At 41.6% G+C, this 23,908-nt stretch overlaps 1 long non-coding RNA gene across 1 annotated transcript; it reads left to right on the top strand.

Annotated features, from left to right (window-relative positions):
• The first annotated feature begins 219 nt into the window (after positions 1 to 219).
• Positions 220 to 23,582, top strand: LOC134547376 (uncharacterized). The gene is made up of 3 exons (XR_010079452.1): positions 220 to 1,443; positions 1,772 to 1,879; positions 19,123 to 23,582. It is a non-coding gene; the product is annotated as an uncharacterized LOC134547376 (long non-coding RNA).
• Positions 23,583 to 23,908: the final 326 nt, after the last annotated feature.

Genomic DNA, 23,908 nt, shown 5'->3' with positions numbered 1-23,908 from the left:
GGGTCCTCCTGCTGGGTGAGGAAATGCAAATTATTCCCAGGTGATGGGTCTAGGAATGAGGCATAGGTTTTATATGATGCCTGAGTCAAGGTAATACTTTTTTATTATTGGACAAAAATATAAAGCATTTATTTCATTCATCACTCACCTTTAGAGAGGGGGAGATTTGTGCCTGTTCAATTAAAAATAAACAAAAGAACATAGTTTGATAAGAGCATGTGCAGCCCCACCACAGTAAGTCTTGCAGTCATTTTTGTACATTGAATAAAATATTGGCCTTTTATTAAGTCTATTACATTTCTTAATTTGTTTTAGACTGCATTCACTTCCTTGTTATTGTTTTAAATTCACAAGGGATAATTTTAAACTAATCTTCTCATCTTTTGCAAAAAACCCTCATCAATAAGCACTGAAAGGATGATTAAAATATCGCTCCGTGTAGAACAAACTAAGTCAAAATTACTGTGGGGAGTAAATTACCCTAACAGAGATGTAATGTCAATGCCTTAATATTATGAAAGATTTATTATTCGAAAGGAAAAAGAAAATGTACCCTTAGTGCTGTAAGCAGGTCTTTGTCAAAACAGCTTTTTTAAACATATAAATAGCATGGTTTGGTTAAATGTTTCTTCATCCACAGTGAAAGAAAAACTCAGTGGAGAAAAACAATAACAGCCTTGTTGTCCCACGGGTGTAATGTCCAAGAGTCCATAGCACCTGAATTTGTCTCTCCAGGCTACAGAGATGTGGTTGTACCAGCTCACTTCATACTTTTACCTCACACCGAGCTCTTTGCCACCCCTGGAGCTGATGTCTCTATCCAGGAGTGTCCCCATCCCTGCAATCAGCCCAGCTTCTCCCAGGGACCCCATCCCACCTTGTTCAGCAGGAGTTGCAGCATCCCGGGCTTGTTACACTCACCCCATGTTCCTTCTCTGGCATGAGCCAGAACTGCCCTTGTTCAGCCAGATGGGCCTGCCTGGTACAGCAAGCTTCTCACATTATTTTAACACTGGTTAAAAAGAAAGGGTAATGTGGTCCTAAAATATTCTAGTAACAAGGCTCCAAAGCTGAACAGTTCCTGGGCTCGTCTTCCATTATCTCCCTTGCACTGTGTTTTTGCTCCAGCTACAAGCAAAAGCCTGTAAAGCTTGGATCTTTCCCTTTTTTTTATTTCTTTTTTGTTGTTGTTGCTTATCTTTTTATGTACCTTTTCATTCCCTCCCAACAAATGTTCATTTATTCTCTTGAAACCTTTCCAGGATTGTCTGCCTAGTTATTTACCTTTGATCTATATGGAATCAGAGACACTCAGCTAGTATGCTTGTCAAACTGATTTTTGGAACTTGCTATATTAACCTGCAATCCTTAAGGATATTTGTATTTCTTTAATCTAGATATGAATATTTGAATTCTGCAGCTATGACATCATTTTGTTCTCAGGTAAATTCCTTAAGGATACCTCCTCATGTTTTCACATTTCTTCCTGGTTCTATCTAGGTGGCAAAAATAATGACCGCATTGAGCAGCCCTTTATTGATACAAAATAACACACCTCAAAGTTTAGGTCTACAGACTCCTGGAGTTAAATCTTTATACCTATTCAGATCTGATGCATCCTTCTTTATTCTGCTGCACTTATTTGTGACTAGACAAAGCCAAATGACCAATATATTTCCAAATCTGGCCAGCTGTGTGTTTGTAAACTGACCAAGTGCTAATTTAGCCATCAAAGCAATTTTCAGCAGACTTTTCTTTTGCTGTCATACAGTTGAACAGATTTCTCCGAGGGACAGCTGATAAACATCTTCGCCTGGACTGACTCAAATGCTGTCAAATATCTGTCATGGCAAATCTTTCTATAAGACAAAAGCAAAAGGTAGGGCTGCAAAAAATTAAATTATTTTCTTTTGTCTAAATTTTCAGTCTAAACTGAATAAATTATTCAGTTATTCTAACGCAGTTTCTTGGTGGTCAGCAGTAGTCACTGCAGAAGCACAACAGGTTCTCAGACAGATCCTGCCTCCAACCAAAACACTGGACAAAAAGAGCAGCACCTTGGGTGAAGCACAGAGAGATAAGCAGACCAATAATGCACCACAGAGGAAATCCCTGGAGAACCAGTCCGGGAGCCACGGTGTTCAGTGGTTGTTTCCATAGTGGGTTTACTCCTGTTCTTCACCTTTTGTTTCACGTGGATGTCCCTTGCCTTGGAATTGTCCTACTTTTGATACATTGAATTTTCCCATTCTCCTCTATGAAAAGAGACACATAATTCATTTATTTATTCAACAACGTCTGCTGCTTCTGCTGCAAAATTGCACTTTCCATTTTACAGAATCCCTGTTGCCTCATTCACTTCTTATTCTTTATCCACTTGAAATCCCTTGTATTTATTTTTACTTCTTGTCCAATTTTCATTTTGCCTTCTGTCTTTCCTATTCCTATGGCTCCTTTAACATTTTCCAGTTTATCCTGTAATTTTTTCAGGTCACCTCTAAGTTCAGTCTTTCATAATTCATGTGTCCTTTGCTTCCCCTCTTCCCACTTGAAAGTCACAGTTATCTGCATTATTTTACTTTCACAGCTCTCGTCGCAGTACAATGGCAAAACTCCTATTGATTTCAGTGGAAATAGGGCTCTTGGAGTATTTATGACTTTGCACAACACACATAAGCCCTGGGCAGGGGGAGAAAATGTAATTAAGCAATCTGGGATGACAGTCTGCGCTGCGCTGCCGATTAATGGGCGTGCAGCGTGTGTAATAAACGCGAGCCTCTGGCACACCTGAGGTGACCATTAATCAGCCCTGTGGTACAACCTGAAAACTCTGATCATTATGAAATGGGTAGTTAAAACATTAAAATGCCCTTTTTTAAGTGATAGAAATCATTAATCAGAGCAGAGATCTACTCCTGTGTCCACGACTCCATCAGGCTGCAGTGACTTTCCATCACTGTTCCTCTTTATGCTGCAGAAAGAAAGGTGGGACACAAGAAAAAAGACAAAGTACAAGCTGCTTTTCCACCTCACCTGAGAAGGAAGGGGTCTGTCTGAACCCATGGAAGGCTCACTTGCCCCATTACCATCCCCCTGGGGCGTACAGGAGCTCCTGCCTTGTTCCATCATTCAAAGAAAACATGGTCACACTACAGCCACGAGGCGCTCTGGTCACACTGGGTCACACATGCAGAAACATGCACTGAGTGTGACCACACTGCAGCTCACTGCCTGCATTCTGGTTTGCACAGGAGAGAACTGATAGCTGCTTTCAGAGTCAATCACTGTGGCTCTTAAATTCATTAAACCCTGCTGAAACAGTATTGAGCCTGTTTTGCACTAAGGATTATGTGAGGCTCCTCATCCCCCGTGGAAAACTCAGCAATGCATGCCTCTGCAGACACCCCACTCACTCTTCTCCCACATAGCTCGGGGCTCACCTGTAGCCTCTGGTGCTTTTATGACCAGATACCTTCAGATTCACAATCTAATATCATTTTCCTGTACCCTGAGCCTCCCAGATGCCTTTTGATGGGCAGACCTCCCACTGCCTGCACGCTCTGCTGTGGCCCTTGGCAGAGGTGGTAAGGAGGGAATCCAGTGGATAATGGTGAGCCTGCAGGTGTAGCACCTGCCATAACACCCTCTGCTCCATGCTGAACTCTCTAACACTTTAAGACAAACCTTCTCTCACCTTCTTTCCACCTCCTACCAGAAAAGCTGCACTCAGATGCTAAGCAAGGCTGAAACCCACACCCCCACACTGGGGGCTGAACTGTGCTCACTGGTGTCCCAGATAATTCTGCTTAAAGTTATCAGACGTCCTCCTGTGAATCAGCTTTTCAGCAGCAAACAAGATAAAAAAGAAGCAAGCAAGAACAGTAACATCAGAAACCAATCGAGAAGTAGATCTCATTCAACAAAGACTGAAGTTTTCTGTTGTCCAGGGCTTTTCCCCAGCACAGAGAGCAAATGTAAAAGATCCAGTCCTCCAAATCCCACACTTCACTGAATAGCTTCTTTCTCTCCATTTGCATTGGGAAGGGCAGTTCGATGCTATGTTTGTTTTCCAATTTAAGGCCCACGCCAACACATTCCAAAAGTGTTGGCATTTTCATTTTGTTCAACTTAATGGAGGGTGACACAAACCTTAAGCTGTTTGATTTAGGAAAACAAATCAAATATACAGCACAGCAGAGGGTGAGGAATGCTACACTCTGTACCAGACACATATTTAAAAGCAAATTTCTGTTTGTTTCCTTTCCAGAACAACTGAAATTCGTGTTCAGTTCTGTTGTACCCATACATTTCCTTTCTGAAGGGACCAACCACAGACAACCAATAGCTTCACATGCCTGTCATTTCCTTTTTTTTTTTTTTTTTTTTTTTTTTTTTTTTTTTTTTTTTTTTTTTTTTTTTTGCTTCTGTGAATCACTGACACTTCCTTCCAACTCCCTCAAAGCTAAACTGGCGTGAGTCTCTCTATCCTTTCTACACATAAGCAGTGCCAGAAGGGCCACAGAGCACAGCAAGAGGTCTAAGCTCTCATATACATGGAGGTGTCCCTCCTCAGTGCTGCAAAAAGAGCACAAAACCTCACTTGGCCCCTGAGGTTTTTTGCACATATAGCAGGTTTTCTACAAGCTGGACACTGATGTATCCCACTCCATCAGTCCCTTTGCTGCCATGTTATATCATGCAGGTGAACAGGTAAGTTGCAGACAGTGATGATTTTTCTTTTTGGTAGCAATTGGCTTTGCAGATCTGTAGCACAATTAACCAGGCTGGATCCCAGCAGAGATTTTGGGGTATATAATATTTTCCTTCATCTGCAAACTGCAAATGAAGGAAAATATTCTGGGGGAAGCAGTGGAACATCAGAGACAGACACCAGACATATTGTAACTAGACCAAAGCTCTCTGGTTTCATCAGAAGGAAAAATATCCTAGAAGAAGAGTATGTGCCACAATTCTTTACTGTGAGGGTGGTGAGGCATTGGAACAGGTTGCCTAGAGAAGTAGTGGATGCCCCTGGGGTTATATAAAGCCAGGCTGGATGAGGCTTTGAGCACTAGACCACCTGGTTTAGTGGAAAGTTTCCCTGCCCATGGGAGAGGGGTTGGAACTAGATGATATTTAAGGTTCTTTCCAACCCAAACCATTCTATGATTCTATGAATCAGAAGCAGGAATCTAAACATTTGCTTCTCAGAGCTGAATTCAGCAGTATAGAAGAGAATACATAGTGTGTTTCATACAAAATAAAACCAGAAACAGCAGGTTTTGAGGGCTCAGAAGAATTTTTTAATTTCTAAATCACATAACCAGCTGGCAGCTCTGTAACTGTGCATGAGGGGCAAAATTTGCCACAGTACTCATGGGCAGTACAATACTGAAATCTTCTCTGGAGTCTCTGCTCTGGGCACAAAGGGAACTGCACACCCAGGCACGGCCACAGCTGCTGCTGCAAATCAGAGTTAATACTAAAGAAACCACTGCCACAGAGTGAATGCAAATCACCAGAGGACTGTCATTTAAATGGCAACATGGGAGCAAATAAATGCTGAGGCAAGTGACTAGCTAGAATTAGATCTGGGAGGATTACAGGAGAAGCCCTACTGAAGAAGACAATTTCTGAGTGTCTCTTTGTTCAGCCTTTACCCATCTAATCTGAAATACTCAAGCCCATTTCAAAGTATTCAATTTTGGTTTTATTAAAAAAAATAAATGAATCACTCTTGGCTGTGACAGTCAGCTCTCCAGCTAGTAAGAAAATTTCAGAAGTTTTTGTAGTAAATAGCTTCCAGCAGAGACTGATTAGCATGAAGATTGATTGCGTGATTTGCCGTAGTATATGGTAAATGTTTTCTGCAAATAAATAAGAAGAGCATGATCTGACTCTGTGGGAGGGCTGCCTTTAACTGCTCAGAACATCCCAGGGAAAAATAGGTGCTCTTAAAAACCTATAAAAGAAGTACTAAATAGTGTTTTCTCTTTCCACCGTGGAAGGTCAGGATGACCTAGGACTGTTGCAGTAACATTTTTAACTTAGAGGATGATAATTACACGTACATTTCCACCTCCAGCGCTGAGAGAAAATACCACACTTGGTATTAATCACACCTTCAGTACCAAGCAGTGTGTGTGGCCCCCAGTGTCTTTCACTGGGGCCAGCAGACCTGTGGCAGTGGTGAAGGTAGCTCTTACCTGAGCTCTCAGCCTTGTACAGCAGCGTTGTGCTTCCACGTTCACCAGAGCTACAAGAGGGCTGTATTTTAAAAAATACAGATATCCTCAAATGCTCAGTGAACCCTTAACAATGCCCCAGATCCTATTCCTCACCTCTTTTCACCAAAATTATAAAAAGCCTGCCTTCTACCTACCAAATACACAACCAGACACCCCCATCATGTGTCTGCTCAGCCTGTTTTCTTTAATGAAAATATATTCCACAGAAAAGGCTCCCACACTGTCACTCAGAACACATAAGCAAAATTAATAGCATATTTCAAGATCTTTGCACGCACAATCCCATTTTCTGTGATGGAAAGAGCCTGTTTTGAAGGAAAGCAAGCAGTGCACTTGCCTGCAGCCCCAGGAAAATGTGCAAACCATCCAGAGTATCTTTGAGAGAAGAAAAGGACCCATCTGTCTCAGGTCTCCATTTCTCACAGTGCACAAATAGCACTTCTAGATGCAGCCTTGAATCATCAGAGCTGCTTTACTGCATCACTCACTGCAGCACTGCTGAGGAGAGAAGTGGGCGAGGCAGAACCTCCACAACTGGGCACCTTCTCAGCACGGAAAAAAGCTTCAACAGAAGAGTCCTTTAATTGCTCCTCCAGCTCTCTCACACTCAAAAGGGAAGGGAAGGTGGGTGCTCAGACTTGGGAAAGGGAAGGAGATGGGTAGATGCTGGAATTTAAGACAGCTGTTTGGCAGCAGGTAGCTTTCTGTAAAATGCTCCATGGCTCAGTCTCATCTGAGGATTTGCAAGCAGAGAGACTCAAGAACACTTCAGTCATTACTTTGGATTCCCAGACTTCCAGACAGATGCACATGCTCAAAAATCCAATAATCAGTGCTGCAGAGACCCTGTGGGGTATACTCAGGATGATTTCCCTGTCTGGTTTTTCATTTCACTTACCTTCTAGAGCTGGTAGTATCTATGCACTAACATTATTCTCCTTTCTGCTTTAATTTGGGCTTGGAGCTGCCTTGAACTGATTTTATGCTTACTTAAGAAGCTGTGTTACTGCTTTTACTGAGAGCATTTCCCCCAGTGACTTTTTAATCTTCCTACCCTTGACCTTTCAGTTCAAAATATTAAACAAATCACAAGCTATTACTTGTATTTATTAGGCCATTAAAAGCCAAACCTACCTTTTCTCAAAAGCTATGTAGGAAAAGGGGAGCCCAAAGCAAGAAGGTCTAGATAATTATAGTACTAAAGACCAAACATGTGTGAATTATTCTTGTGACATTTTCCATTCTTGTTGCCATCTTCCTAATGAAAATGAGTTGCCAGAAGCTTCATCCCCCATACTCAAACTTTATGTGATTTCAGTTATGTGCTGCATTACTTTGAGGTTTTTCATTATTTGGAAGCTGGGCCAGCTAGCCATTCTCCTAAATTTCTGACTACAGACTTAACAACCTGTGGAGAGGAATACATTTTATGACCCAAGTCCTCAGCCTACATAAATGCACAGATATGGAAAATCTTATGCCAAAGCTCTTCTGCACACTGTGCCCACTAAAAGGCAGCACACAGAGAAATGCAACAAGTAAAAGATCTAGAAAGAATGTTTAGCAAAACAGAAATTTTCAGGAAAAAGCAAACAAACAAAAAAATGCCACAAAAAACCTACACAAACTTCGAGGGGCAAGAGGTTTAAGAACAGCTGCAAGATTTGGCAGTGTTGATGGTATTTTACATGAAGTAGGTATTGTAGAATAGGACAGTTTACAGCAATAGATATCACAGTGGTTTTTTTCTCTTTCTTCCAGTGACTACATTTCAGACAAGATTCCATTAATTTACTTTGCCATCATATTTTTTTAATTTCAAGTGGTCTGTGGAGAATGTGAGAGGGCATTGCATATCAGTGTATTATGACAAATACTTCCATGTCCAACACTGCCAAATAGCAGCATTTATTCACCTGCTTCTGCTCAACTCAACTCTTATATGAGGAGCTGCAGCACACTAACTTTAAATGCTGAATTTTGAACTGCTGGCCAAAAGGCAAAAAGCTCATATCTGTGAGGAAGTGGGAGATGTTCAGGTGCAAGCCAATATATATTAAAGAGCATGACTTCCAAGTGTGGAATCAAAGAAGGCAGGAACAAAAAGTATATTTGAGGGAGGTCTGTACTAGTATTTTAATTTGAAATGGAGGAACCACTTTATCAGACTTTCTCAGAGCTACTGCAACAGCCCAAGGTGACAACGAGCGGGTGCCTTGTTGTTTCACTCTTCCCTGGCAGAGGAGGATCAGCTTGTGTCCTGCTAAGGTTTATGTTACAGCAAGACAGTGGAAGGCACGGTTCTCAGCCCAGAGAAAGATTTATGAGGTTTGGTGTTATTGCTTGTGTTATTACTGCCTGTGCCTTCACAAAGGCATTAACAGACAAGGAAAGGGCTGGAATGTTCAGAGGCAGAGAGCTTCCAAGTGGCACTTTCACCAGACCCTTGAGTGTCTGCAACCCGTCCTTCCCAGCAGACCTATTCACACTTAGAGGTTACCAAGTTTTACAGCCAGTCCCCTGTAACAAGATGAGGGTGATGAACATTTTGCTTCTAAAGCAGCAAACCCGATGTGGTACTTTCACACCACTCAGCTGAGCACACATTACAGTGCTGTCTTGGTCTCTGTTAACAATCATAAAGAGATATCAGACATTTCCTAAGAATCAGGTTACAAAAATGTAGCTGAGAGACATGCAAGGACATAAAAATTCCAGTGAGATAAAAGCATCCTTGTTTACATAGCAATTCTGCTTCATTAGACTCAATGTTGCTTCATTATATTCAATGCCATTTAGTTTTGATTTCAAGGCTGCTTGTTTGTACTGAGGCAGAGAGGGGGAAACACACTAAAAACTCCAGGCTTAATGCAATGTTAAAATGGATTTTAACGTGCAATAAAATGTATATATCACGTTCTAATTAAGGTAACATCATTATTTGCTTACATATGTTACTGTACAAACCATATCCTAAAGATTAAATTTGCCTTCACTAAATCTCATAAGCAGAGAAACTCTTGATTCAAGCAGCTCAGAGACTACTCAGAACAGAGATATCTTTTTCACCTATTTATGCATACTTTCTGCTAGATGACATCCACTCCTATTCAGGGCTTCAAAGAAAGGGTTTTTTTCTCAGGGATGAATTTCACTTATTAGTATTGATGCATACGTCCATCTGGAGTCTTTTGCCAATGGCAAAAATCCAAGGGACACGGGCTGGTACCTTTGAGGCAGAACAGACTACTTGCCACACTGTAAAATTGCCTACTTTCTTAAAATGCTTTTTATCAAATTTCTAATATGCTGCAGCTCAAACCCACTAAGGGCTTAATTTTTCATTTTATTGTATGCTATTTTGCACATCTTGCTATAGGGTTTCCCTGAAAGTGCATAAACTCATTTTAATTGTTCCCAGTGCTGACTCCCATCTAATTAAATGGTAGTACTCCTGCAAGATTTATTATACAGAAACAGAGACTTTTTTAAAGCTGCAACAGAACATATAATAGATATGTCACATTTTAAAAGCCTAATTAAATCTATTGTTTCTCTATGTCCTCAGCATGTCTCTCTCAAGTGTAAGATATAATTTTAAATGGCTGAGATGTTTATTTCCATGATCATATGAGCCGGATCCACATTTTGGGTGGTTGCTCCTGGCGAAGTGAACGGACCACTTTGTTCTGTGTGTTGTGGGGCACTGAATATAACTGAGATAAGTGAAAGGAGTGAGAGCCAGGACATGTTCTGCCCTTTGTGGGTTTTATCTGATGTCCCTGGGTGGGAAAGAGTGCTGAGTCAGGCTTGGGGAGGCAGGTGGAAAAGCAGTCCCATTCCCTTCCAATGTGCACAGCTATCTGGCCTTCTACACCCCCAAACTGAGCCTGAGCCCTGCAGAGATGAACAGGGGAGAGCTGGACCACCAGGGAGCCTTCCCCCCTCACCAAAGAGCCTTTACAGGACAGACAGACCCGGCACTGGTGTGGCGCAGGGGCTGGGCTCTGCCTGCCCGCAGCAGGGAGCAGAGGCGGCTCTTAAACCAGCAATGGGGACAGAGAGGGCTGCAAAGCAGCCAGTGCCAGCAAGGGAGCAGAGCAGCACAGAACGCTTTCCTTCAGGGATGCCCCCCAGGACAGGCTGTTCAGCGATGTGCCTCATAAATAAAAGCCATTTGTCTGCAGCTGGCTGGGATGGTAGCTTTGCATGAGCTTCCCCCTCCTACCTCGGGAGTTCTGGAGTTGGGTTTCTTTAACCACCTCACGTGCCAGCTCTCAGATGCTAAAAGGGAAAAAATTACAGTGATTATTAGGACAGAGCCAGGCAGGATTTTTCCACAGCCCCCAGCATTAAGCAGACTCCAGTCCCAAAATGGAAGCTCTCAGCACTTGCAGGGATAATTAGGCTACAGCCAGTCTTTCTAAGAGAAATTCCCCTTATCTGTGATCTTGGAAGAGAAGGGATGTGCAGCATTTCAGAGACAAGCTGAGCTCCAGCCGAGGGAGAGCCTGAGCCCGTGAGGCCGAGCTCGGCCGGCCCAGCAGTGCTTGGGCAGCAGAGCAGAACGCAGGGCTCAGCGCAGAGCTGCTCCTGCCGCCTCAGAACCGCTGCACCCCATCCCTTCCGCACAGCTAATGCCATCTCAGCTCCTTCTAAAGGCAATCAAATACAGCCAATCCCTAAAGTGAGAATAATAACAGGCACCAAGGGAGGCAAATTCCCTTAGAGATCATTGGAGATTATCTTAAGAGAAGAAAATTCAGTACAAGCTCGACCTAAGATGTAATAACTCCTGAGAAACACCCTTTTATGGAGAATCGGAAGCACGGTGGTTATTTAGTCTTTGGCATCTATAACCTCTTATAGTGAAGAATACATTGTAATTATTTAGTCTTAAATAAGTAATCACTTTTTTCCTGCTTTAATATTCTGAAAATAATTATATTACTTGAGGTTCATTAACTGTTTCCAGAAGAATAACCAGCTTTATTTAATTAGCTGGATAAAGCTTTTTAGTTACTTATTTTCTTTCCATCACTGATTAAACATTAGTTTCAGAAGATTAGCAGCCATTTTCTTCCAGTCAGTATGCTCTCTAGTTTATAACCTTTCCATGGGAGAAAAAAATTGCAGTAAATCAAACTGAAATGCTGTGCTTACTCAGGAAAGACATCAGTGAGAAATAAGGTTTGCTGAACTCTTTCATCTGCTTTCTCATCCTTAGCAGTGGAAATGGTAAAATGTTCAAAAGCAAAATGAATACCCCTTGTAAGGGACCAAATTCTCTTGCTACACCTTTATTATTGAGTAAGAACTGTGCTCTGGTTATCCTCAAAGGGACACTGGTACGATATAAGCATAAACCTGATTTAATACACGAACCATGAATTCCACTCGCCTAGATTTGATACCAAAGCACATCACTTCACAGATTGAAATATGAACTGTTCTCTCCCAGTCCAATTCCAGCACATTATGGGCATCAAACATTCAGGATTTATACTTTTGCTTATTTGACTTTAGAAAATTCCTGCAGCAGTCAGTTCTACATGTTTTCTGTAGAGGTGGTGAGTCAAACCTGTCCCTGCATGCTTCAGCTGACCAAAAAGGACAAAATAAGTAAGTGTGTACATATGAGACCTTTTCAGCAAAGTACAACTCCTTGTACGCTATCCTGGAAGAAAAGGGAGGTGGATGGGAGGGGAATGGTGAAAGTAAGGAAGAAAATGTCTTGGAAACAGACACAGTCTGTGTCTTTACCAAAAGCACCATCCAGGCAACAAACAGCCCTGACATCCCCCAGCCTGCCAAGCGCAGGGAAAGGAGGGTTGCAGGCTGTGGGCCTTGAGCAGGATCCTGGGCCACTAGGAATCACAGGCTCAGCAGGTGAGGAATATTTTTATCAACAATTTACATTCCTATGTAAAGGACCAGTCACTGCAGAAATCATCACTTTCTCTTGCTGAATGCCATCTAAACTCCACAGTGACATAGATCTGGACCACCAAAAACAAATGATGGAATGGCAACAATAATTTCTACTGCATCAAGAGAATCAACAGCTTTGTAGAAACAAGATCCAACCACATCAACTATCTACTACTGTCTTATCTTTTTTAAATTTTAAAAAACAGAACCTCCACATCTACAAAGCCTACAAATACAAGCATGAAATTTTATATCCCTCCTTTCAGTAGGGAAAGAAATACTGTCTCAGCCTGTTTAGCCAGTTAATTTTTGTGCCCTGCACAAATTATGTTAGTCTGCAGCAGGAAAGCCAGAGCTTTCCCACTGTCCCTGCAGCACATTCCCTTGGAAGTAAGCACAGCCAAGCAAATGCATGACTGCAGACTTCAAAAAGATGCACTGCTTTGATGTACCATGGGTTTCAGGTAGTGGGTGTTAGCAGGGGAGTCAGGATTGGTGTACAATCTTTAGTGAGGACATAAATTTATTTCATCATCAATGATAGACATCTGAAATGAAAACGCTATTTGTTTTAATGGAAAAATTACAATGTTCTATAAATTGTAATTTTTAATTATCAGTCACTGTTACTTTTCCTGTGTTCAAAACCTTTTTTTGCCAGTATCATACAAACACAGACCTAAAGTCTCAGATCTCTTTAGAGAGTCAAAGATCTCTTTACATTTGCTGTCCTAAAACAACTTCACTGCAAACTATGGCTTCAAGAGGAATTCAGTTTAAATATTCCTGCATGGCATGTGAAAGGATGTTCATGTAAGGACCCCTGCAGCAGAGACAATGGTGTGCTATAAATGACTAACAGGAAGATTTTGGGAAGATCCTTTTGTTTATTTGCACTGAGTCACTGCAGCCAGCCAACAGTCAGAATTCAGACACCATTTAACACCTATTGTCAGTAACGTGATCTCTTTGAGCATTATATACATTTTCACAGTGGGTGAAACCTGCCCAGAACTCAACAAAACATGTCCATCTATTGTCTGGGTGTTGCAGAAGATGGAAGTGACATAGGGAAATGGGTTTTCTTTCAATGATCTTTCTTTTCAGGCAAGTGATGGGCTCATGAAGCAAAAAAAAATTTCAGCCTCTCATTTCCTCCCTGCATAAGTAGTTACTAAGTTAAAGACTCTTTATTTACAAAAGAAGGATTTGATATGTCCTTGTATAAAAGATGAGGGAAAACTCATAGTAGGTGGCACTTTGGTTCCCATATTCCCAGAGCAAGATTGATGTTGGAGGATCCCAAATTCAGCAAAGCAAAGTTTCTCCTTTAAACATAATACAACTTGGCTATCAAAATTCCCTGCAAGAGCAATGATATGGGGGTAATTTCATTCTTTATTAGTAAAATTCTTCAGTGCAAAATAGTAAAACCAGAAATTCTTCAGGATTAAGGGACAAAAGTATTTTCCTTTTTTCCCTAAACCTTATTATGTTCAGCATGTTATTCCATTTCCCTGTCCCTCAAAATCTGGCTTGCAACAAAACTGGAGGATGAAGCCAAGAGCTCTAAATCAGATACAGCACTGATTTCAGACATCAAGTTCACTGACTCCAGCAAGTCACTCTGGGACACCACAATAAATTTGCACCAAGAGCAAGTTCACTGCTGCAGTTTAGCCAGTCTGTAAGGAGAACTCCTCATTAAACAAAGGGACTCCTATTTAAGGAGGACAACTAAGATCTTGATCCGGCATTAACTGGCAAATCTTTAGTAACTGTAGTTCTACAGACTTCCAAAAATTTCAGACTTGTGGCTTTGACAGCCATTTCACAGATGCTCCTTCCCTCCAGCTCTGAGCCTCTCTGCTGGCTCTGTCCTGCTTTTCTATACTTTGTTGGCACCTCACAGCTCTGAAAACTATCACTTGCTCTAAATTTTCTAGTCCATGCTCATAGCCAGCAACTGTGGTTGTTGTTGCTCCTTTTCAATTTAGTGTTGTCATCCTGATTGACTAAATGGCAAATCTTTCAGTAGCTGATGTGTTTTTCAACTCATCATCTACAAAATAAGCATCTGATGCTCAAGGTCACAGGCAGAAGTTGGGAGAGCAGGAAAAAAGCAAACCCTAAAAGCCAAACAATAGGAAACAAAATTAAAAATCCATTCATTGACTCTTTTTCATGGTGGACTGGTTTGCATGAAAGCAACATGTGATTTTTAACTGCTTGGGACTATCAGAACAGATGCTTCTCAGTCTGTAGATGGGTGGCAGGTTTTGGCAGCACAAAAAGTCATTACAATAAGTTCCCCTTCACTGTACACCCAAACATAACCCCCCACTGGGGACAGGTCATCTGGAAATTTATAAAATAGCTCGCCACCAAGACCAGTTTTCATCTTCTCTTTTAAATAATAGATAAAAATTGTTTTCCAACAATTTGCACCCTGCAAGAGGATTTCATTGCATCTTGGTAATTTAGGATTTTCTTTCCCTGCTGTCTGCAGTTAAGGACTTTTTTTTATCTGTTCCATCTGTGAAGTGCAATGAATTTCTGATAGACTTTATAGTGACTGTCCTTACAGTTTAAATCTTCCCAGAGAACTTGTTTACCTGTGCTTACTAACCAGGCTGTGGTGTACTAAATCATTTAAATGGACTTACAATTTGGTTGTAAAACATCAAGGGATGCTGACCAAGAACACTATTACATTATAAGCAGAAAACTTGTGTTATAAACATTGTTCTCATGCATTATACACAGTGCAAGTTTAGATATTTTATGCAGTAATGGAGGCAATAGAGGCTATTTTTTCTAGTAACATTTTCAGTGTACAGAATTATCCTGAATATGACATCTTGCACCTCACAATGGGTCTGATCCTGCTCTGAACTAAGTGGTTTTTACTATAATTCCTTTCAATTTTTGCTGTAACAAGAAAATCTGAGCACCTCTTGGGTGCTGCATACACCTGTGTACACGTGGGTTATGTTGTAGCAGCATTTAGACAATATAACAAACATGATACCTTTCTATGGAATAAGGTTACCACACATGGTACCCCTCCAGAGCTCCCTGGACATAGAGAAACTGGTGGAACTTGTGAATGATGTATGAAAGCCATATTATTTTCTTACAGCAGCACCTAGAACATCCAGACAGAGGCCAGGGTGTCATCGTGGCAGCTACTTTAAAATCATTACATAAAACCCCTGAAGTCAATAGCACGAAGAAAGAGGTATTACCATCATTTGATGGAGAGGAAGAATTCAGCTGACAGACTCAAAGATGACCATGCAGAAGCATCTGGCAGAGCGACATGATGTGCCCACACAATCTGGGTCATCTGCTTTCACACCAGGACACATCTCCCTGTCCTTATTCAGCTGTGAGTCACTCATCACTTACTTAAAATGCCACAGCAAACACAAACATCAGTTCCTGGAACATCCCATGAATGTACTCACATTACCCAGGAGGACAGAGCTGTCACCTCTAAAGGATGATTTAGGGAGCAAGAAGTGGATCTGTATGATGTGAATGTGACCAGACCCCTGCTCAGTTACAGAGATGACAGAGCTGCACAACATTGCTGCTCAGCCTAGAAAACTCAAGTTTATGCTGTGTAACTACTGACAGCCCAGGATCCTAGAGAATTTTGTGGAATTAGGGATGATATCCTACAGGGAAGCCCCCCTGAGATATCAGAATGAGTGGCAGCACACTGTGATACTGTGCAGGAAGGGTTTCTCAGCTTAGTTAAATTTAGCCTTTTTCTTGTGGCTATCAAGACTTCACTAGCCATAACAGAGATAGGATTATAAGCCACAGGCATGGCAAAACTTCACCCTAAGGAGTCAAAGGAGAGAATTAGGTCAAAATGATCTGAACCAAAATCTAGTAGTATAAAGGAAGGAGAGCAAAATAGAAAGGAAAACAAAAAATTCATACCACACACATCTTCAGACACTGAGGAAAGAGTCATGGAAGGAGGAGACCCAGGCACCGAAGCATAAAAAAGACATGATGAGGAGATGCAATGGGATGTGGAACAGGTAGTTTTGCACTTTCCATCTGTTTCTCTGCTGCAAACAACCACCATGTGTGCATCACCACATGCCTGTTGTTACCCTTCTGCTGCAAGCTTCCACAGTACCTTCTGAAACAAAAATATTCATACGACCATTAGTTTTACTTTGGACACATAGGTAAAGCTGACTATAGGCTTCACAGTGAAGGGATGAGGAAAGCTCACATGATCCTTCACACTGACTCCAGCACACTGGCCACAACAGTCAGCTGGCCCAAACTGGCATGTTTATCAGACACAGAGGAGGATATTTGCCATCCCCCAACATTGCCTTTGTTCTTTATAACCTCTGTGGACACTCCAGCCTAAAAAAGAATCTGAGGGAACTCAAACAGAATAGCAGCTCTTCTTTTTGATGAGCAAAAGTTGATTTGATTTATACTTCTTCCACCTAATTTATACACAAAGCATAGGGGTGTGCTAATGTGGGGTCAAAGGATGATTCTCTGGGTCAAATTCTGCTCACAGCTCTATGAAAACAAATTTGTACATCCATTTAATTGGTATTTACATTAGTGTAACCAAGTGAAGAAATTGTCTAGTCGACTCTGATCTGACTCTCACACTACAAAAATTCAAAGCACAGAAAAAACTCCTATGTAAATAGCCAATTTTATGCAAAGGGACTGGCAACCTCAGCATCCTTACAAGTCAGCAGTACCATCTATTAGTACAACCACCACTTCATTTTTAAGCATGCACTTCCATGCTTTGTCCAAGTCACACCTTATCTTAAAGGGGGATTTTCCCATACATCTCCGAAAGCCTCTGCATTGTCCTCTTTGCAACCACATCCCAAAACCTTCCCACAAAGCTGGCAGAACTAAGAAAAAAATCACATCTGGAATGAAGCTTCTGGCAAACCAAGGTCCCTGCTGTCCATGCACACAAACCATCTCCTCCACCCATCAGCTCCTGCCCACACTTCCCCGAGCTCACCGAGATCTGTTTGTTCAGCACTTGGGTACGCCAGGTCCATGGCCCATACTGAGTGTTCCCGGGCACAAGTGTAACACAGACCACAAAGAAATCATTATCAAATCACAGGGAAGCTAAAAAGAAGCAGCTTTTCACCCACTTCCAGCAGACAAGAGGGGACTCGAGCTTTCTTGACATCTGCTTGTACAATTAACACTCCTTTGTTTCACTTTATCATGATGGGGCATTTTCCTATTTGAAATTGTTTATTAACCTGAACCAATTTTTTTACTATGTATTTACATTTAATCATCCAGCAAGCCTGATTATCTTGAATGCTAATAATAATCAACACATTACTAACATCACTTTAGTTTTAAGCCTTGTGACTAAACATTTCAAATTAATTCCAAGTTAATCAGTTTCATTAGCTATGCAAATATGTCTTCGGCTTAAAGCATTAAATCAGATTTAATTTACTAAGACAGTATTCACTGGGAGTTTATGCAATCCATTCTTGCTTTCTGTTAATTAAGGCACATTACATTGTGGGGTCTCTATGCAAAAAAAAAAATCTGAAAATACGAAACTGTAAAACTTGTGCCTTCATTTGCAACTTTTTTATTGTGTCAAGATCTGAAAACAAAAGGAAAAATATCAAGTCAAGGAGACAAAAAAAAAATCACTATTTCCTTGTAGCAGAAAATAGAATGGATTTAGATGCATTTAAACTTCCATCATAAATGTTTTCTCGGGATCATTGTGCTGGGTTTTTCTTACTGCAAGAGCAGTAACATGACATCACAGCATATAGGAGTGATCTCACTTGTGCTTTAACTCTGAAATGTTTCAGTAGAAGGCATGAAGAAACTCACTGAGGATGCAGAATGAGTCCTTACAGAATATGCAGATGTACAGACATGTACAGACAAGAGAGTTTGTGAGCAGCGAGCACTGTAGACAAACAAACAGAGTTGGTTGATCCTTTTATTTATTTGGGCAAGTTTCCTTTGCATCAGTGGATGTTTCTCCTGTGCAGAAACACAAATATCAATATCTTTGAGTAGGGATTTAAGCACCTGGCCTACTGGGCAGGAAATTACTTGAGATACCTAAACACAGGTTCTTAACACAAAAAACAATCTGGGAAATTGAGGATGTGATAGCCAGATGAATCAATGGGCTATGCTGGAGGCTTGAATGGGCTGCAGCAGATCCAGCTGTGGATGTGCTCCTTGTTGCATCACATCTGAGCCTGCAGGAGCAGAACTGAGCACTCAAAGTACCATCTCACAGAGAAATCACTATTTACCTCTGTAAAATAAGGAAGGGCCAGGGATTAAAATATAACTTAAAATCCCCACGTGGCCTTGATGAGTGAGTTGGCTTCCGGATGCTTCAGCTCTTAACTTTCAATAACATTGGCCTGTGAAGAGGGATGCTTGAAGGACTGGAAAGTGCTAAATATAAAAGCACTATGTAAAAGTTTGCTAATGTTTTCCCATCTATTTAGGTATTCATGATGTTGGATTTATCCCAACAGCATTGGGGAAATAGTACATCCACACTGGGAAGTTCTGTTTGCAGGAACACCTTGATGTTTAAGCTGTGGAAATGGAATCCCTATTCAGTCTTGTGAGTGCTGATCTGAATGGCAGCAGGGTGACAGGGAATGGTGCAAGTTATTGGTAGCTATTTGCATTTTACATGACATCTTCACGATTCTGCCCTGTGCATTTCTCACTCTTTAAGATGTTAAACATATGTAAAGGTTGACATCAAGCCACACAGAGTATGTGTGTACAATTGTGTCCAGCTTTAGTGTTACTGAGCAAAGAAACAGCAGGGGTAATTAAGGATTGAACTTAGAGCTAATTTTCATTTGGATGGACTATAACTGTTATGGGATTTCAAAAGACTTTTCCGTTTCAGGTACATCTTGGCCTGATACCAAGTGCTTTTGACTTCAGTGACAAGGAGCTGTGCCTCTCAATGCCCATCACTCAGTCAGACCATGACTGGATGCACGAGGAGCTCCACACTCCAGTTGTCCCACAGATCTGGCCATACTGCCCTCTGCAATGACCTCTCATCCACACTAACAGTGCTCTTCCATGAAAGGGTCCTTAGGGAAATGGATCACGTTGGTTCAGCCTAATTTGAGAGGCGACAGAAGGATGTTCCCTTTGCACTTCTCGTATGTGGAACAGGTGAAATAATGCCACATTTGAATGCCCTGTGCTGAGGTACAGCTCTCCCATGACATCCCAAGCCAGGGGCAGAGGGGACAGGAGAGCCTCAGACCTATCTTCATCTCTCAGCCAGCTTGTGCTTTTCTCTGGAACACAATTTCTGAATCAAGACCGGGTTTTTCCAAACCAGTGAAAACTTCCTGCTGTTCTTTTCCATTCTGCAAGCCATTTCTCACAAGCCATCTGCCTCAGCTTTGGCATGAGGACAATCTGGTTAGATCTGGGTTGGCACCAAGCCGGTTCATTAAACAAGTGCTCACTCAAAAATGTGTCTGCCCAAAAGGCATTTTCCTGGACCATCCATAATTCAGATTTCTTTTGCACACCTAAATTGCATCAGTTACTATACAGAAGTAAAGTCACATCTAAAGACTGACATACAACTACACCCTGGAACAAATTCCACCCTGTTACAACTCCGTGAACTTGGAGTAACTGAATGTAGACAGACTGGATTATAAAAGTTGGGGTTCCCTGCTTCATCTGGGGAGATGGAGGATTGGATATACACCTGCCTCCCATGGCAGCTTCAGCAAATATTTACCTCTTTAGCAGACCTTTTCAGGATAAGAGGATCCACAGGTAGCTGTACCTTCACCATTCATCCCCTTAAACTCAGTAGGATTAATGCATACAACTACCTTCAGTCCTATCAATGTGCTCAACTTGCTTCTCATGAGATTGCTCACATCAGTGCAATTTCAATAACTGAAAGCCACCCCAGACATCAGAGACAAATATTAAAAAAGCAAATAACTTCTTGTTGTTACAAGTACTTCACTCTTCACACATGCTCACAAATTTAAAAACTATCGAATTAAAAATCACTCATCTCCTTTAGTTTTTATTTATCACAAATTAAAACGTTTGCTTTTATTTTCATTCTGAGCCCCTTACTCCCCTTGGCAAAATACAAATCCGTACAAAGTTTTCATGGATCTATAATGAGAGTTGAAACTCCATCCATCTTTTGGGATTTGGTAATCAATTAAATATTTATTTAATAAAGATCAAAGCAACTAAACTTCTTTTTTTTTAAAGAGAATATTTGCTTATCTTTTTTAAGTTTCTCAGTTGCTCATCTAAATGAGTACATCTACACGTCAAAAAGTAATGAGGAAAGGTGTGAAAAGGGATTATCTTGACCTCTACATTTTTCACAACCAAGAGATGTGCTGAGCAAATTTCATCTGTGGAGCTGCAGCAATTACATATGAACTCACAAGAAGTGCACCCTGTTCCCATTTATTTGACCCCAAAGCAGCTGAAGTGGAGGCTTAAAGCAACTGACACAACCTGACCCTATTCTCAGCAGCTACACCAAGGAGTGCCCTCATTGCAGCAAAGAAAGATTAGGATCCTGTGGCCAGCCTGCCCTTGGGAAAAGCACATAGCACACTTAGAAAGAAGAGAAAAAGGAAAGTAGGGGCAGATCTATGAAACATCTTTTTGATACTTATCCCACCCATATTATTCTGCTTCATTTTATCTGGAAAACACTCTCCTCTGGCAGCCATGCACACAATCCCACACCTACTCTGAGCCAAAAGGAACGAGCTGGAGACAGGAGAGTTGAGCCAAAGGGTGCTTGCTGTGTGATCTGGGCATGCAGCAACTGCTGGCTGCCTACGGCAGATCACTTTCCAGCTCCCCTCCACACACAGACTTCATCTGTGCTCAGGGGAGCCAGCGAGAGGCAGGGCAGGGCAGCACCAAACCTAGAGCTGCTGTTGGTGTGGGGAGGTAGGAGAGTGTGATCAGAGCAAACTAGCACTGAAAGGAGTAGGAAAGGATGCTGTGGGGGACCTGGAAATAGGGAGGAAAAATCAAGTCCCCTACATGTCTCAGGGTAGCAGTGCCTGCTAGCCAGGCAGTGAACATACAGGGAGAGCTCCATGGGCCTCAAGGACTTGCTCCTCTGGGCACCTTGGGCTGGCAGGGCCAGGGCAGTAGAAGGGGGTCTGGAGGGAGCTGAAGTGTTCCAAGGCTTGCTTTGCTGGCACAAATGCCTTTAGGGGGAACAGGAAGCTCTTACAACCCAGAGGAGGCCAAGGGACAGGATCTGAAGCACATCAGGGAATGCACCACTGAGAAGCTGAATGTGGGAGAACATAGCTCAAGAGGGACAGTGGGACATCCCAAATTAACATTTGAAAGTAGATAATTACTCCAAATCCAAACAAAGAAATAATCAGAATCACTGCACTAAGATGTCATCTGTGGCCCTTCCCCACTTCACTGGGCTTTGGTGATGTGAGCCACCATCTGAGGACTCGACTTTAGTCTCCTTTGGCTGGTATCCAGGACTGGCCCTGGTAGGCCTGACAAAACATTTCCGTTCATCCACAGTAGGCTGAGCTCAGTGGGGGAACAAAAGTGTGTCCTGATGAGAAAACAAGTCAAGAAGTGTTCCAGAGATAGCTGGTAGAGCACACATCTCAGAAGGATGTTAGCAATAACAGCATATAACAGAGAAACACAATAAAGCCACAGCAGCAAAGCTCTCTCAGCTAATCTGATTCAGAAATTAGACAAAAAAAAAAAAAAGAAAACCAAGTAAAATTATAGCAAACTATAAAAACATAAGAATAACTATCTCTTACCTTCCTTTACTCCAGGCAGCAGCTTACAGGTGCTCAAGCCCCAGCCCCAGCTGCACCACTCATCTGGAAGGTGGGAGGCACAAATCTAAGTTGCCTTCAAGCCAGAAAGGCACCAAACCAAGGCTCCCTTCCCCTTACAGGCAGCAGCATTTCTGCCCTTTGTGGAAGCTCTTTAAAAGACAAGGATGAGTTGGTAAGGATTTCCTCCTCCCAAATGATAGGTGTGGTGCTTTGCAGCTCTGAATGGATGCTGCTGCTTGTCCCCAGGATCCCAGCTCCAGGGTGAGCTGGGCTTCATAGTCATGCCTCTGCCCAGAGCTCTCTGGCTTACCCTGGGGTAGCTCTTTGTACAATTTGCATGGCTTGGGATCAGTTTTTTTGGAGGGGCTCATTCCTTCCATGAGCTTTACAAGAACCTTACAGACCAAACCTTGGAGATGGGTGCTGCTGCTGCAGGGGTTGGATAGGTAATAGGTAGGCAGAGAATTTTGATATCAGCCCCAGCTCTTCAACCTCAGGTGATACCATTGACTTCTGCAAAAACACATCACAGCTAAGCCCCAGTGTGAAATTAAAGGATTGGGGTCAGTCATCTCCTGGGGCCGTTACCAAGCATTACACTAACTCCTTATCCACACCAGTGAAACATTTCTCAAAAGAAAAAAAAAATATGAGGAGAAAAAAGAAGCATATGAGGCTAATCACAAGTAAACCAAAAGTGCCTGTCACCTAGATCTTAATTCCAATCTCACTTCATATTGGTGTAAATCAAAATGTCCTTCATTTTTCTTGTATTTCTGCCAGTAATCATTAAAAGATTTTACAAAATAGTCTTTCTTTAGGGCTACTGGGCACTGTATATTCAGGGAGATAATCTGGTTGTCAAGATGGTTGAAAGCATTCATCTTGCTGGATTCTGTCCTGACAATGCAACACACACACATCTCCTCCAAAAACATATCTGCTCTAGCTCATTACCTAAACAGCTGACAGACTTCATTAATTTGACATTGAGTTGGGCAAAAAAGAGCTTTATGCTTTGTAATTTATATAAGGGCAAGCAGAAATCATTCCTACATGCTTTATCATTATTAATGCAAATTCTGACTGATGGCAAATTACACAGTCCTGCACCCTTGGAGAGGATCACCCTTGGAAATATTGACCTTGAAATAATGTAACCCTCTTGGATGTCAGTAGAAGAGGTAAGAAAGTGAACAAGCTGAAGATGGACAACACAACTACTTTTTGAAATGAACACCAAGACTTGGAATTATTTTCGCTTCTAAGTATACATATCTTTGTCTAACTCTAGAACTTCTACTTTAATGAACTCCCAGGAAAAACAGGAGTATTAATTGCTTTCCTAACCATTTCATAATATTACAAAAAGAAAAATTGTAATCAATATTATAGGAGCATTTCTGATTTTTTAAATCAACAGTTTGTGAGCTATTATTTTTATCTAATGAATTTTTATTGATTATTAAACCAATGTTTAATTGTTGAAATCACTGCAGTCTTTTTAGACTGTCCCCTATGCATCTCTGCACTGTCAGAATCTCAGCTGGCCTGCCTGATGTAGCAATTGAAACTCAATGTAATTGCAGCCCTTTTGAACCTGAAAGTCCATTAAATACTTGAACCAAAATCTTAGGATGTAGGCAGCATGCCATTATTTTTTTCACTCAGTATCCAAATATCATGGGAATGGCAAAGTGTAACTCAGTGGAATTTTACCAATCTGACCACATCTACTGATAGAATAAAAACCACCCATTCTGACTAGGACCATTAAAAAGAGATCAAATGTGCCACAGGTACTTTTGTTCAAGGTGGCATCCCACAGCACGGAGCTTACAT

Source organism: Prinia subflava, chromosome 2, assembly GCF_021018805.1.
Source record: "Prinia subflava isolate CZ2003 ecotype Zambia chromosome 2, Cam_Psub_1.2, whole genome shotgun sequence".
Taxonomy (NCBI): domain Eukaryota; kingdom Metazoa; phylum Chordata; class Aves; order Passeriformes; family Cisticolidae; genus Prinia; species Prinia subflava.
This window is presented reverse-complemented; position numbering and strand designations above follow the sequence as displayed.